This window comes from Poromitra crassiceps (assembly GCF_964638095.1).
Source record: "Poromitra crassiceps genome assembly, contig: HAP1_SCAFFOLD_224, whole genome shotgun sequence".
Taxonomy (NCBI): Eukaryota; Metazoa; Chordata; class Actinopteri; order Beryciformes; family Melamphaidae; genus Poromitra; species Poromitra crassiceps.
The window spans coordinates 127,210-143,974 of record NW_028152167.1 but is presented as its reverse complement, the minus strand read 5'-3'; positions in this window follow the sequence as shown (position 1 = coordinate 143,974).

Here is a 16,765-nt window from a genome sequence, read left to right as displayed (position 1 = left end):
CGCTGAAAAGTGTCCTCTGCATTTAACCCATCCAGGCATGTCCTTTCCTCCGGGGGGCAGGCCAGGAGCAGTGGTCGCTTTCTCGTACAGCGCCCGGGGACCAACTTTGGATGTTGTCGTCACTGGTCGGATGACGATGACGATCTGATCTTCTGCATGTTTTTTTTTGTGGAGGGGGGGGGGGGGGTTATATATGGGGGAACCCCCTGGGGGAGCACGGGGAGAACATGCAAACTCCACACAGAGAGAAAGGCCCTTACGACGAGATACCCCACCTGGGCAGTAGGCACTGAAGATATGGGGGGGAACACAACCACAGCGCCCACAGTGTCCCAGGCGAGAATCGAACTCAGGACCTTCTGACTGTGAGGCGACAGCGCTACCGACTGCGCCACCGTACCGTAAAAAGAGTGACACAGCAAGACGCCATCTTAGATATAACAGATACAGTCACATGGTACAGTCACATGATGAAATGAGTTGAGATGAGTACCACCACCTGTGTCTTCACAAAATGTGTAAATGCAAAAATACACAACTCAAGTCAGCAAAACTGTGTAATCACATGTGCCAATTCACATTGGGAATGGAAATATAGAGAGAATCAGAAACTCCACACCATAATGCCTGAGCCTCCATGCACCGAAGGGTCTTTCAATGCTGCGACGTAGCACTGGCTCTATTGCAGCGGATTGGGAGTGATCAACCCTTCCGCGGGCAACGTTGCAGACAGAGTAGGAAGGCTGATCCGTAGCGGCTGCTTCCGGGACGCAGGTCGGGGTCTTAATCGGCCTCGGCCGGGTCTACTGGGCGAGGGTGTATGATGTTGGAATGACCCGAAACACCTTGCGACCCCAGTCAACATCACTGATGACGCGTCCCAGCGCATGCTGAAGTATGTATATTTTGAATGAATACCAATCATAGTAGCTAGTAGTGGAAACTGATATTTACACATTCTACTGTGACACCTCCCCCCCCCTCACAAAAGGGGAGAATGGTAGAAAAAAGATCAAATGAGTTAGAGGGAATACATACTGTAGAACAGGGTGTCCTCAACCACCGTGAGGCTGACAGGCCATCATCATGTGACAGGGGACAGGCTGGAGCCTCTGATTGTCTAAAGCAGTGATACTCAACATGAGGCTCCAGAGCCACATGGGGCTCCTTCATGGGTAGTTGTGGCTCTTTTAAGTCCTACTTAAAAACAACAACAAACACACAAAACGACTAACTTAGCATGAACCTTAAATTTGCCCCTTTCACTTCCCACCAAATTCAGACATTTTTTGTCTAAAAGGCAGGAAGTAACACAGGTGCAAGCAGGAAATTAATGAGCGTTTCAAACTTCCAATCCATTTGGTTATCCAGTGCCGGGGGGCCCTCATTAATGTTTTGCTTGTACCTGTGTTGCTTCCTGCCTTTTAGACACAAATTGCATGCGACTGCGACAGGAGTCCAGTATCTATTTAATATTCAGGGATGCAAACTAGTCACCTTTAGATGACAGTCACTCTTGTGATGCCAAAATAGGGCACTTAAGATGTTGAGTGGTTTTGTGGTTCTGCCCTGGTATCATTCACCTTTTTCACTCTCCATGTCTTCAAGAAAACTAAATATCGAGGTGTTTTCAATGCAGTATGCTTTTAATGGGATACAGACTTGTTAAGAGCAAGTTTCAACTTCAATCAATTCACTCAATACATATAAATTGAGAAAACAGAATTAAATGCAGTCATTTGCTGGAACAAATCCCATCACTTTCAACCAACAGTCAACTAAATGACTCACATTTACACAAACACAAGATCAAAGTCAAGTCTGGAGTATTCTCCTCATGCATCAAGTCAAGTATCAAGCAATTAAAACAGACTCAAATCTGACTCCAGTCCCCAACCCCTGCTCTATAACATTTTGTTATTTTGAAATGCCTTGTTCAGGCAACATGGCCACCAGCTTTGTCGCCCCCCTGTGGACAAGCGGTTTATAGCCTCAGACAGGCTCAGCAAAGCAGGCTGTGTAATATGCATGCAGAGATCTTGTGTATGCTGAGAACTTAGCGTATGCGTATCCTGTGTTGACTGCAGACTGGCTCCATCTTTGGTGCTTTTCACCTTCTGTTGTACTAACCTACATTTCTCCACTGCTTGTTGTCTTGTCTTCAGGGTGGACATGTGTTGACTCCTCTGTCCGCCGCCACACCCATGAAACCTGGATCTGTGGTGAGTGTGCTCATCTAGAAGAAGGACATGTTGATCTAAGAATAAATAACAGCATTTCACAGAGGATTTTGATTGACAGGTTGATGCTCCTATCATCAAGTTCAAGTTCAAGTTCAAGTTCAAGTTTATTCATATGTCCCAGAAGGGCACTTTGGGTTGCAGCAGAGCAAAAAACAAAACAGTCATAAAATCACACAAGACTCGAAATAAAACATGAAAACAAAGTGCAGACACAAATAGACCATAAAACTATAAAAACCATAAAAGACCATAAAACCATAAAAACAAAATGGAGACACAATAGACCACGACATAGTGCAAAGTAAGTTCAGTTCAAAAGTGCCAGTGTAGTTTAAAGTGCATTAGAGACCGATAAGTGCAAAATACAAGGCAGTCTAAGAAGGAGACTTAGCCACACAGCGCTACATATTACAGAAAGTAAATGCTACAATATAACTATTGTATGGTAGAACATAAATAAATAAGAACATCAAATGGATGTTACATTACTGTATGTTCTCTTAAGTAGCATTTAAAGCTCGAATTGAAGCAGGCACAAAGGAATTCCTATATCTATTTTTCTTGGCCAAGGGAGCACGAAGACGAAGGCCAGATGGAAGCAGCTCATATTCAGAGCACAGCGGATGGGCATTGTCTGAGCAGATAGCCCTTGCTTTTTTCAGCAACTGCATGTTGAAAATGTGGTCTAGGCTCCTAAAATGGATTCCGGCAATTTTAGAAGCCGTTTTCACGATTCTCCCTAGGGAGTTCCTATTCTTGATGTCGAGGCTGCCATACCAGCAAGCAATAGAGAAGGTGACCACCGATTCAATGAAAGCGCTGTAGAACAATTTCATCAAGGTCTTGTCTACCTGGAATTTGGCAAGTTTCCGGAGACAAAAAAGGCGCTGCTGACCCCTTTTGCACAGCGACTCTGTGTTTAGATCGAACTTCAACCTGCTATCAATTACAGTGCCCAGATATTTATATTCAGTGACCAGGTCAACTATCTGACCATTAACAATACTACATTTTGGAACAGGGGGGGAGCGTCTAAAGTCAATGCAAATCTCTTTCGACTCTTTCGATTGAGCTAGAATTGAGCTCGCCCGGTTTTCTTGTGTCAAAGGGCCCTATCTTCGCAAAAGCGCTCATTTAACGCCGCACGCAATGTAAATTGGGGGCGTGCACAAGCGCATGCCTGTCATAATTGTACTGGCCATAGGCGTGCCACATGCCAAACGAGGTGTTTTAGCGCAAAAACAATCTTTGCGCTAAGAGCTTTTAAAAGCACCTCTTAAGCTGCGTTCACACCGACCTATTAAAGTTTTTCGCTGGCGTCGAGTTTACATACAAAGTCAATGCAAATGAGCGATTGAGCGTATATTCGCCTGGGAGAAAAATCGCTGGGCGTCCGAGCGGCAGAGACAGAGCGATAGGGAGAAAATACGCTCGTCGCTCAAGATGAAATATTCCAACTCGAGCGAAATTACGCTGGCATCAGTCGCTCGCTGTTCAACGCTGATTGGCTGCCGTGTGAGAGTGAGTCAAGGATCACACTGGCTTGGAACAAACCGCTGGTTTATTGTGTGGCAACAAACCGCATTGACAGGCTGACAGCTGACATGAAGTGAAGTCTGTACTACCGGTATGGAGCTCGCATTAGGAGCACGCTGATAGGCTTTAGCTTGTAAACAATGACGGTGGCTCGTAGTGGACAAATATCATGACATTGCGTAACGTTATAGCCCCCACATGTCCGTCAAATCGTGTGCCTGTTGATGAGCGATTAAAACAGAGCGACAGAGCGATTCCAAAGGGTTGAATCAAGCGACAGAGCGAAAAATAAATATCTTGGTGTGAACACAGCTTTAGGCGCTAAATACCCCGCTGCACTTGAGCGCACCATAATCTCCGTGCTGCCCAGCGCAGTGCTGTTGTTGGAAATTGTTATTATAATAACTAGAAAAAAACATGGAGGATAAGGCTTATCTTGCAATAATAATGTGTCACACTGTCACAAACTAAACGTTTGTTGCATGGTAAAAGAAAAATAAACGATACAATTTATATCTTAAATAACTTATGCAGGCAACGACCTGTGTATTGTGTAGGCTACTATCTTCACATTTAATTCCCTGACTGCACTGCTGAGTGTTGCACAGCGTTAATTGACGATTGAAACTATCAAGTTAACATCAAGTTCTTTCTTTACCAATCCAACACATGCCAGAGAAATTGTTTCACAACAGGAGTACAGAGCGGCATCGCCTAATGACAGATATTATGCGCACATTAGACTCATTCAGAGTGAGATTCATTTGTAGGCTAAGCATTGATTAACTGCTTACCCGTGGAAACAATGGCACGACAACTAGTTCATTTCAGACTAGGTCTTTACAGATGAGGGGAGACATCTCGCCTGCCGCTTGGACCGGAGGGGTCTCCCTGTCCTTCTCCCCCTCATGTGCAGTGCAGGCAGAGAGGCAGACACACACAGCCAGTGCGCCCTGCTGTCATCCACTGAAACACACGGTCCGCACGGGGAAAGCGTACGGGGAAACGTGAATAAGTGCTGCGCAAACTTCGCCAGCCAGGGGAATGCATTAGTCTATAGCCCCTTTCACACCGGCCTTGAAAGCCGTAAAATGCACGTAAAATGGGATCCGCGCCTCCGATGTGAAAGTTGTGAAAGCGGGTTGGTGGATAATTGTGTTACGCCTTTCGTTCCGCCAGTGGACCTAGTCACAGCGCCGGGTTACCCTCCAACCCGGCTCCACCTGAAAGCGTAGGAGCGGCAACACGGAACGGTGCGAATGGTCAGCTCATTCATAAAAAAAAGGAGGAATGTTCCGTGCCTAGTAAGTAGGTTAGGCTTTATGCTCAAACGATGTTGACATTAGTAGGTAAAATTAACGGATATAATAATAAGCTTCAGAGGACTATAGCTGTCTGTGGCGAGTTGGTCTGAGGATATTCCCTCTGGACACCAGCTCCAGAACTGCAATCTGTCTAGCTAGCCAGTTGTGCGTTCCCTTCCAAAAACTACTAACGTTATAGTAGTCATGTGCATTTATAGCCTATACTATTCCCCCGACGAACGTTATGCAGACTGCAGCTGTTTGATATGCGGGCGTCGTCTTTCAGAACGGACGCTAATTATGCTACTTCATGGCAATAATTTGCTTGACAAAAAACTGGAACCAAAAAATTTGCCTTGTACCTAATAGGCTACATGATGGTGCATCTGTGATCCATGAAGTCGATCAGATGAATATTGAAAGCCTAGTTACCATGCTGCATGTGGACATGTGGACATTATCACTTTGATGTTCTTAACGAGCACGTTGGCTGGCGTACATCGGCAATGTTTGGTTCTTGAATGAATTTGTTCATCATACACTAACCTATGAAAATATTCATTTGGGCTACTAGAGGAGCTGGTGGAAATGCCTCCGCTCGCCTTTCAATCCGGGAGGGGTGGATGTCACTTGAAAGCACACCCAAAGACGGGAATGTGGCGGTGCTGCTTGGCTCTGTGTGAAAGCAATTTCTGTGGCGAGGCTGCCGGCTTTGCGGGCCTTCTGAACTGCAATATTGCGAGATCTGTGTGTGAAAGCGGCGTATAAATAGCACATTTTATCTTGTCGGTTATTTAATGAGCATCGGTTTAGTCCCCATTTCAAGCAAAGCAATGAAATAGATAGAGAGAATGCAGATCAGTGCCGTCAGTGCACCAGCTTTGTCGTGTGTGTGTGTGTGTGTGTGTGTGTGTTCCAAGGTTCAAGGTTCAAGGTTCAAGTTTATTTGTCTCCCTTGGGAGAAATTTGTCTTGGAGACAGAGATTCGAGCTGCGTACAGACATTTAACACAGATACATCAGATACAAAAACATAGGACATAATTGCATAGTTGCAACGTGAAATTGCATACACCCTTGTGCATTACCTTAGTAAGGAGCAGCTAGTTATCGTTGAGTAGCTTAATTGAGAGAGGGACAAAGGAGTGTTTATATCTATTGTATTTACACTTTGGAATTCTATATCTTCTACCGGACCTCATGAGCACATATTCTGGGTTCAGTACATGCAAAGGGTCAGAACAGAAGTAATGTTCCGAGCTTGTCTGACAGCTTCCTGGTCAAAAATGGCTTGGAGGGTGATCGGGGGGCTAGACATGCCCATGATCTTCCCGGCCGTTTTTGCAAGCCTTACAATTTGGGATTTAAATTTGACTGTCAGGTTGCCAAACCAGCTGGCTATACCATACCTCAGGATCGATTCTATGCTCGCCCTGTAGAAAATCAACATGATACTCGTACTGACTCCAAACAACCTGAGTCTGCGAAGAAAGTGCAAACTTTGATTTGATTGAGAAGATCAATAAGAAATGTGGTTCTTGGTTAATGAGAGATTTATCTTTAAATGGCTGTGTATTGTTATCAAAAAGTGAAGGTTTATCACGGTTGGTATATACTGCAATGGTATTGGATGTCCCAAAGGCAATAGTTAAACAGATTGACACAAGACTCTTTAATTTTGTTTGGAGGAATAAACCCCACTATTTAAAAAAGAGTGTGATTTGTAATACATATTGTGAAGGGGGTCTCAATGTGTTAGATTTTGGTACTTCAAATACTACGTTCAAGGTCAAGTGGATACAAAATTATATGAAAGGAAAAGATAAACTGTGGTACATTTTTCCAGAACTTATTTTTGAAAAATTAGGTGGTATTGAATTCCTCCTGCATTGTAATTTTGACATTAATAAGATCCCTGTCACATTGTCAAACTACCATAAACAAGTATTATTATCCTGGTTACTTATGTATAAACACAATTTTTCGCCCCATAGATGTTTAATTTGGAATAATAAATATATTAGATTCAAAAATAAAACACTGTATATTGATAAATGGGTTAAAAATGACATTTTGTTGGTGGCACAATTACTAAATGAAGATGGACTTCTATTTACTTATGCAGAATTCCTCAGAAAATACGGAGTTCCAGTTACGCCCAAAGAGTTTGCTGTTGTCTTTGACGCAATACCTGCCGGTCTTTTGAGGTTACTACAAGGAAGTATGATGCTTGATTTGAATCCACAAGTTAATGGTAACCTTATGGTAGATGGTATATGTTTCACAGACAAAAAATTTACTAATAATTTCATTAGGAAATTATGTCAGGAGTCCACAACACCTACTGCCAAATTTTTCTGGAATTCTAGATGTGAGAATATTGATTGGAAGGCAGTTTGGAATATCAATAAGAAGTATTGTGTTACCAACAAGATTAGAGAAGTTTCTTTTAAAATTTTACATTTGATTTACCCTGTTAGCCAGGTACTTTCAAGGTTCAGGATTGATATTGATGGAATATGTGTGTTTTGTAATCTTGAAACTGAGACCATATGTCATTTATTTTTTGATTGTTTATGTGCAAAATTATTTTGGATAGAGATAGAGTGTTTCTTCAAGGAGCTGACTGGTCCAACTGTTCACTTAGAAAAAAGAGACATTATATTTTTTGATGAAAAGAGTGATATTGATTGTAAAAGATTATTTATTTTGAACCTTTTTATTTTATATGGAAAATACTATATACATAAGTGCAAGTGGGCTACCAAGAAACCACACATACAACAGTTCAAAGTTGAATTCGGACATTACATTAAAACTTTATGTGGTCTCAAGAACAGCAAAGCCTTAAAAACTGTGAATATTTGTAAAGATTAATGCCTGAGTTTATTCTAACATGATACCCCTGTTTGTTTGTTTTGTTTATTTATTTATTTTGTTTCTATCGAAGTGGCATACTCTGTATGCTTGTTGACTGTATGCTTTGGAAGGAATCAATAAAAAAAAAAAAAAAAAAAAAAATCTGCTCTGAAAACAGTACGTCAAAGTAACGTAAATCAATGTGATGCGCGTTATCTAGCTATGTAGCAACAAAATATAAAACCATCCTTCAGTGTCCAGTTTAGTCCAGTTTAAAACTTTTCCTAAGCCCCGCCCCTCGTCCAATCAAATCACGTATCGCAGCTTCTGACAGCAATCAGCTGTGGCCAATCTCTTCCGGTCAAACCTCAAACTTTTTTCTTTCTTTTATTTTCAAGCTGCCAAACTCCATCGTGTAAATGTCAAAGCTTCTCCACAGCAGTAAGTCTGTCGTGTTATTGAATAACCACTCTCGTGAGTTCTTCTGTATCTGGTTTAACGTGACAATTTAGACCGCTCTCAACATGAGTAGCACACACAGTGGCGCCGGAACGAGTTTGCAATTAGGGGGACATTTTTATTTTTTTTTGTCAATTTTTTTTTTTTTTTTTTCAATTTTTTTTTTTTTTTCAATGTTTTTTTGCCAGCTCCCGTCAGGGCGCCGGCAAGAAAAAATTATGTTTTTTTTAACGTCTGGATGATTTTTAGCCATATTTAGAGGAATATCTAATTTTAAATTAACATTAGGATTATACTGTAGTGATGTAATTATTCAGTATTTTCTCCTTTTCTCACTCACTTGGTGACCTGCTCTCCCTTTAGGTCATTTTACAATTACACTACAACAGACAGCAACACAGGCAGAAACACTAAAATAAAATAACAATAACCGTATACGATTATAGCAGCAGCCAATTACAGTGAGTCCAGGTCTGTCTGTCTCTCAGGTGTAATAATCCCACAATGATCACGGCTTTAACAAGTGTCACAGGCTGTGTAAACAGTGTAAAGTGGGCTCTCTGTAATTTGATCCCTGGGTCTGTCTGTCTCAGGTGTAATAATCCCACAACGATCATGGCTTTAACAAGCATCACAGGCTGTGTAAACAGTGTAAAGTGGGCTCTAAGCGTCAGGGGCAGTTGCCCCCTCAGATTTAAAAAAAAAAAAAAAAAAAAAAAAAATTTTTTAGGGGGACCAAATTTTAAGGGGGACAAAATGTCCCCATGTCCCCCTTGTTCCGGCGCCAGTGAGCACACAACTCTGGTCCTGACATCCGTGTTTCCGAGTCGCCTCTCTGTGACGTCATCACTAGTCGCTCCAGTAGACCTTACAGAATGCCTTCTCATAAACATCAGCATAACACCACAAAGTCCAACATTAATTGTATAATTGCATACTGTCACAGGCAATTTGACTTAACGTTAGTTATAATAGTAAGATACTAATAATAAGTCGTCACTGTCACTGGTCTCAAGCGATTCGATGCGTCGATCCCCTTCCGGGGAAGTGTTAACTGTTAAGTCATTCACATTAATGTGTGTGTGTGTGTGTGTGTGTGTGTGTGTGTGTGTGTGTGTGTGTGTGTGTGTGTGTGTGTGTGTGTGTGTGTGTGTGTGTGTGTGTGCGTGCGTGCGTGCGTGTGCGTGTGTGTGTGTAATAGTTGTTCTAACTATTACTGACACCGATGGCCATTACGGGAACTGCACTCAGCCTGTTGCGCACACGCCGCACGCGTGCGCACAGCATCCAAAACACAGCGAAGTTGAAAAGCAGACCTCACGCTGCAACGGATATTTATAACATCAATGAAGCACCATGTGGAGCGATGAAGTAAGTAAAGACACTCATAGTTTGACTTCAGTACATTAACGTCAGTTGTCAATGGAAAAAAGAAAAGCAAATAGCGAGGTAAGTAGAGAGATGCGGAATTGCAAAATGTTGTGAGGGAAGGGCCCTAACATGTCCGCCAACGCAAGCCATAACGATACATGGGTAGCTTTATACATTGAATTTTAACAAAACATATGTCAGGGGCAGGGCATAGATAGACACTGAGCACATAAGGCAGTGGGAGTAATGTTATAACACACTATAAATGTAGGCCTACACACTAACGTTATACGCATAGGTAGCCAAAATGCATGGAAAAAATGGATTTCCCTCAGCAGCACTGTAAATGTGCCAGGTCACCTGGTTGCAGCTAAAGGCACTAAACTACATGACATTAGAAGGAAAAACGCTGGTATTAGTAACACAGCACAGTAGGCTAATATAAGACAAGCTAAAATCACACTAAGACAAATGTCTATTTACAAACTTGCATTATATATGATGTAGTAGGCTATCTGAGCTGTTTTCAGTGCAGGATTAAAGTTCTGCAGAGGAATCCAGATCAGATGGCTTCATCTCTCTGTTACAACAGTGGACGGGGGAGGGGAACACAAAGCTTTCAGGCAGGCAGAGGTGCGGGGGGGGGGGGACTACACACCCATTTTAAATCTGGACCTAGCCATTCTAAACATGCCTATAAACATCGTCTTGCAACTGTCTGCTTGTACCAGAGATGGGGACTTGGACTTGGGACTTGGGCTTAAGCCTCACTCACAGTGACTTGAGGCTTGACTTGAGACTCGTCCTCAAAGACTTGAGACTTGACTTGGACTTGAGTTTTGGGACTTGTGAACAATCTTTATTTTTTATTAAAAAAATTGGTGCATTAACATTAAGGAAATCTATACTGATGTCATCCAATCAATGCTGATAATGTATGCTAACAGATAAAGGAGTGAGGGTAATACAGTACATGCTTTGAATTCCTTAGTTTTAGCTATGCAGTGTTCTAAGCAGACCAGATGGCATGTAGCAGATGATAGAACGCTCATCCATAAGAAACTTGACTTGGACTTGTGACCAAAGACTTGAGACTTGACTTGGACTTGTGACCAAAGACTTGAGACTTGACTTAGACTTGAGCTCAACGACTTGAGACTTGACTTAGACTTGCAAAAAATGACTTGTGAGCATCTCTGGCTTGTACATCGTTTGTCTTAACTTGCACGATGCATATTGCTCTAAGTTGTGTTCACTCCCGTTTGTATTTTGCTTGTGTGTTTATTATTGGTGTTTGTTTTTAATGGCTAACTTAAGTTCTGGCCAAAGGGAAACAGTGGAAAATTAGCCTTTTGGGCTAACACTGGCATGTTTACAGTGATGTATGTTGATTAATGTGCACTGTCCCTGAAATAAATACATAAATAAATCTGGGTGCAGGTACACTTTTAAACTATTTATATAGGGTAGGCCTATATTAGGGTTGTGAATCACCGGATGCCCCACGATACGATATTATCATGATACTTAAGTCACGATACGCTAGTATTGCGATATATTGAGCATTGCAATATTATATGTGATTTATTGCCTTTTTTCAATTGCAAATTATGTCCCCAAAGGAAAAAATAATGAGTTTCCAGTCTGTTCATCTCACTTCAATCATTTTTATTGCAGCAAAATGGGATTGCCAAGCAGACAGACTGACCAACAGTGTCATAAAAACCTGTCATAAATGTTGCATGCACTTGACATTTCATAATAAAATATTGCGATACACTTGGCATTCGTGTGATACGATATATTGCCACACAAAATATCACGATACTATGCTGTATTGATTCCCCCCACCCCTAGAGTATATTATGTCCTGTTAAATGTATTCTGTTTGGGTGAGTAGCGACTTGTCGGTAACCCAATAGGACAAATATTACTACCAGTGGTGTAGTCTACATGATACCAGATATACGCAGTATACCCACTAGGAAAGCTCCAGGATTTGAGTATAGTATACCCACTTAAAAATGTGCAAGGATACGTATCAATATATGTTTATGACAAAACAAAACTCGTAACGGTCCAATGATCATGTTAATGCCGACAGAGTCTTCACTGAATCCATCTGCACTGATACAGGTGTTACATACATTATAGGATAATGATCTGTCTGGTTTTGAATGATCACCACTTGCCTCAACAAGGATACATATGTTTAGGTTTGTTTATTTATAGGCTACTTAATTTATTTAGGCACATATGTCATTATTTAAAGAGAGGGAGAGAGAGCTCAAGACTTAGGTCTCCTAGGCCGGTGATCCCCACCCTTCTCATATCAACGACCCCTAATTTAGTCCACATCAGAGCAACACACCCCCATTTGGTGAGATTGATCTGAGAATATTGATGGTAGGTAGAGAGATAATGTGAAACTATGATCAAAACAGTCATTCTTCTACATTCTCTATGTTAGATATCATAGATATCATCATGAAACTTCCCCCGTTGATTACTTACATGAAGACAATATTGTCTTTGTATACAAGGGATCAGCCGATCAGCATTTTGGTAAACAAACAACTGAGTGGAACCGGGTAACTTTATAATGGGACCCTATGGAGCCAGCCTTGAGTGTCTCGCTCTAGCCAGCTGTGCTGTTTACTAAATCCACTTCATTTTAAAAACACGACATGCATATATTATACATCAGACTCTTGAGCTACTTCTGCTCTCACTCAGAATGTCAAAATATAAGCGATGTGATGTATAGTTTTTTAGATATTAACATTGTTTAGCACAACTCAAACTGCGGGGTTCCGCATTTCTGGGTAATTGTGATGTCACACTGATTCGTCCTATTACAAGTTTTCTGAAATGTTATGTTTAAATATGCAAATTTACAGATATATATCAATATATGGGGAAAAAGCACCTAACCCTGAACAAATTGATACAAAATATTTTGGAACAGATTCTGGTACTGGGGCATGTTAAATAACATACTACAAATCTAGGAAAATCTAACTTCCGGAAAGGGGTCATTTTCAAGATGGTTGAATAGTAATTGAGATATCTTTTTAAGCCATTTTAAGCTCCCGGCAAACGGCATCTTGAGAACGACCCTAATATCTCCCTAAGGGCCTGGGGCCGGTTGCACAAAGCACCAAGTTAAAATCTTCCTTCTAAGGTGTCAATATAATAGCTGCACAAAACACTCTTAAATCTTGTGTTTACGTTTTCCTTAAAATGTTTAACCTTATAAGAGAATATTTAGGTTTTGTGCAACCGATTTTATTTTATGGACACCTTAACTCAGACTCTAAGGAAAATCTGATCTTAAGGTGCTTTGTGCAACTGGCCCCATGACTATTTGCTTTAACCTGTTTGGAAAACCTTTCCTTTATCTCCCTCTCTCGCCCTCTAGTGACCAACCAGTACTCTGCTGCCCTGCACTTCTACCTGCAGGCTGGGGCCATGTGCTCCGACTTCTTCACCAAAGATGTGCCGCCTGACGTCTACACCGACCAGGTAGATCACATGGACACATGTTAGACGAGTATCTACTGTTAATCACTCTGAGTTCATGAACTTCCACAGTAAAGATGTGACCTAAATTATTTTAGTTCAGACAATTCCGTTTTTCTTTCATAACTTGCACTGGCACTGCAACTCTGCATCGATGTAGGTATTAGGTAACGTTAATTGTGACTTTAAAAAGGAACAGCGGCAGTGAAACTGTATCACTGTCACTGATGGTTAAAAGATAATTCAGTTTTTTTTACAACCTGGACCTTATTTCCAGCTTTAAATATGATTTTGAATTCACCCTGATAACGGTTTGATAAACAAGCGTGGAAACGTTCATCTGTTTCAGGGCCGGTTCCAGAACAAGATGACTAGGGATGCATCCTAGATAGGAAGGGGTGCAGATGCCCGGCATTTTACCATCATTTCAAGTAGAATGATACCACCCAAGCAAGAATATTTCAAGTGTTTCAAGTGCTTTACTGAAATATTTGGACCATATAATGATAATACAATTATCTCAACCTTAAAAGGTTGTAGGTGCCAAAAATCCATAAATTCACATCAAAGAACAAAGAAAAACAACAATTATAATTCAAGTTTAAAACAGTAAGTGTGCAGCTGCAGCATTTATTAAAAAAAAATATATATATATATATATACTTTTCAACTGAGCATGCAGACAATTAAAATAAGGGTGCAATGCATGCTTTTGCACCCCCGTAGAACCGGGCCTGATCTGTTTTGAACTGAATTTAATTAACTTGGGGACAAGAGCAAAATGGAAACATAATCATATTTTTGTAGTATTAATTAGACTGATCAGCTATATTTAGCTACTAAAAATATGAAAAACTTGAAAAATGTGAATGATAAACTCAACTTATACTAAATGTACTTCTTCATTCCTACTGAAGTAGAGAGATGCATATTGTGTCGTCAATCAAGCCAAAGGTCACATTTTGCCTTGCAAATGGGTCAGAATATTTGCCTCTGTATCATAAGCTTTAAAATAATCACACTTTTATGTTGAAATATATCCATTAATATAGTATCTGTTAGAGATCAAATGAAGTGGCAGAATCTGCAGATAAAGATTATGTTTAGAAGAAGGTGTTTGTCTTAGGGGCACTTTACATGAGGACGGTTTCCTATGGTGACGGGGAATTATTTTATCGTTAGTGCCTCCCTTTTAGACGGCGACGGCGGATTTGGGCTTAGGAAACGACACATTTTGAAACCACCCTCCAGAGTGAAATTCTTGGTGACGCTTCCCGCTGAGCGCTCCATGTAATCGCTTTGAGACGGCTCATTTCAGGAACTCTGATGTGCCTGCACACGTGACATACGCGATTACGCCATAGCCGTGCGCGAGTTGGCAACCATTTTCAAAATAAAACGTCAGTATGAATGAAGTTTGGCAACATTCAGAATTAAGCTACACTGCGGCCAACTGGTGATTTCATGTAAGCATAAAACCAGTGTCAGTGTGTGTGTGTTGGGGGGGCGGGGCTTAGATTAATTGAATATTTGCTTTTCTGTGCAGTTTTGGCCCAGCTGAAGTCCACAAACAGGATCCTGGTGGGGGTGTCCAGCAGGGTGGGAATTTATTCATTTTAGGGGCGGGGCCATTTGGCCTTTGGCGTCCCAATTTGTTTTAGGGCACAAGGCAACATACCAGGGCACAAAGGCCATTGCTCTGTTGTCACCGTGAAGAGAGATTTTTCTGAAATGTGTGTTAAAATGAGTCAATGACACATCCTTTGCAGGGCAGGCTCCATTAAACTGAGACCACTGAGGCATTTAAAGCAACTGACAGTAGCAGGCTGCTAGCAGCTAGCAGGGCACTGCCAAGGTGGCCTTAGGTGATCTCAGGGCATCACGGCCAGTGGGAGGAGCAACAGAGTCCATGGCCTTCATGGCCTCTCTGTAATTCCCACCCTGGTGTCCAGGTGCTGTAGGATGGAGTGGAGTGCCATGTTGACTGCGTCGTCTGCAGACCTGCTGTGGGTCTAGAAGTGGACCAGTGATGGTCTTGAGGTGGGCTAGCATGAGGCGTTCAAAGGTCTTCATAACTACAGAGCTCATACTGCTCTGTAGTCATTCTTGGCTCATTTCCACCACATTTTACTGCCCTGTACAGCTCGTCACCACTCGGCTCTAATCGTATCAGCCCTATGGACGTTTAGCTTCCACCGCGGATCATCTGCCCCCACCCACCCCCGCCCACAGCTGGTCGTCTAAAAATAGCGACCGCATATCTGTCCTTTGGCTATAACATAACGTTACAATTAAATCCATCCACAGAACTTTTAAACTGTTTATGAAATACTGGTGCCTCTAAATGACCTACAGTGTACATGGGCAAATGTGACAATCGGCCAAGAGAATGATATCACAGGCATGCGCTGCGCTGTGCGGGGACGGGAGAGGCGCAACAGAGTGAAGCCTCTACCCCGCAGCCTCTCACCAGGCAAGACCGGGGCTTCCAAACACCCGCTGAGGCCTAGCGGAGCGCTGCAGCCTCCACTCAGCTACAGAGCTCCCTGAGCGAGCAGCGGACTTTTTTCTCAGACAATTGAACACCCGCCACGATTTTATTTCACCGAAGGTGAAGGCAGCGACACAAAATACTGATGGAAATATACATAACAGAAGATAAGGTAAGACCACTAAACTGGTATGCAGCCGCCAGCATTGCATTGACAGTCAGTAGACAGAGTAAACACGATTCTCTCTGACCAATCAGTAGCCATCAGAGTTTTACGTCACCATTTGGGACCTACTCGCCAGCCCGAAGTACCCCGACGAGGCAGGGACCAAAAGTAGCACGACTCGGCCTCAAATCAAACCGAGCTGGGCCGGTTTTTGACGGTGGGATGAGACCAAAAGTCGAGTCGAGCGGAGCGGGACCGCGCTACTAGCTGCTGTGGAATTGGGCCATAAGACATGTGATCCTCTGCTTTTTGGGGACAGGAATGACAGCAGATGTTTTGAAGCATGTGGGTACTTTGTCTTCCTCTAGTGAGGTGTTGAAAGCATTCAGGAGTGATTGATCTATCAGGGACACATGGAAGATGTGGGCCTTTATTGAATTGAATTGAATTGAATTGAATTTTTTATTTGTCTCGAACAGAAATTAAAAACACATTCATTTACAAAACAACATATTATATGTCCGAGAAGGGACAGAAAGAAGCCATGCTTATCTAGTCCTGCCCCTCCTTACTACTTCATTAAATAAGGTTTAAATAATAATAGCGGCTTTACAATACAAATCAGATAGCCTACCAGAGGCAATCCAACTTAATGCTACGAAATGTAAAATAAAATATACTAAGTAAGTGCAATACTCATTTCATTTTTCAAGCTCTCTCTTATACATGTCCATGATAGTTTATAGATTCTTTTGAAATTTCCTATATGATTACTCCTTTTGATCATTTCGTCCAAGCCATTCCAAAGCAGCACC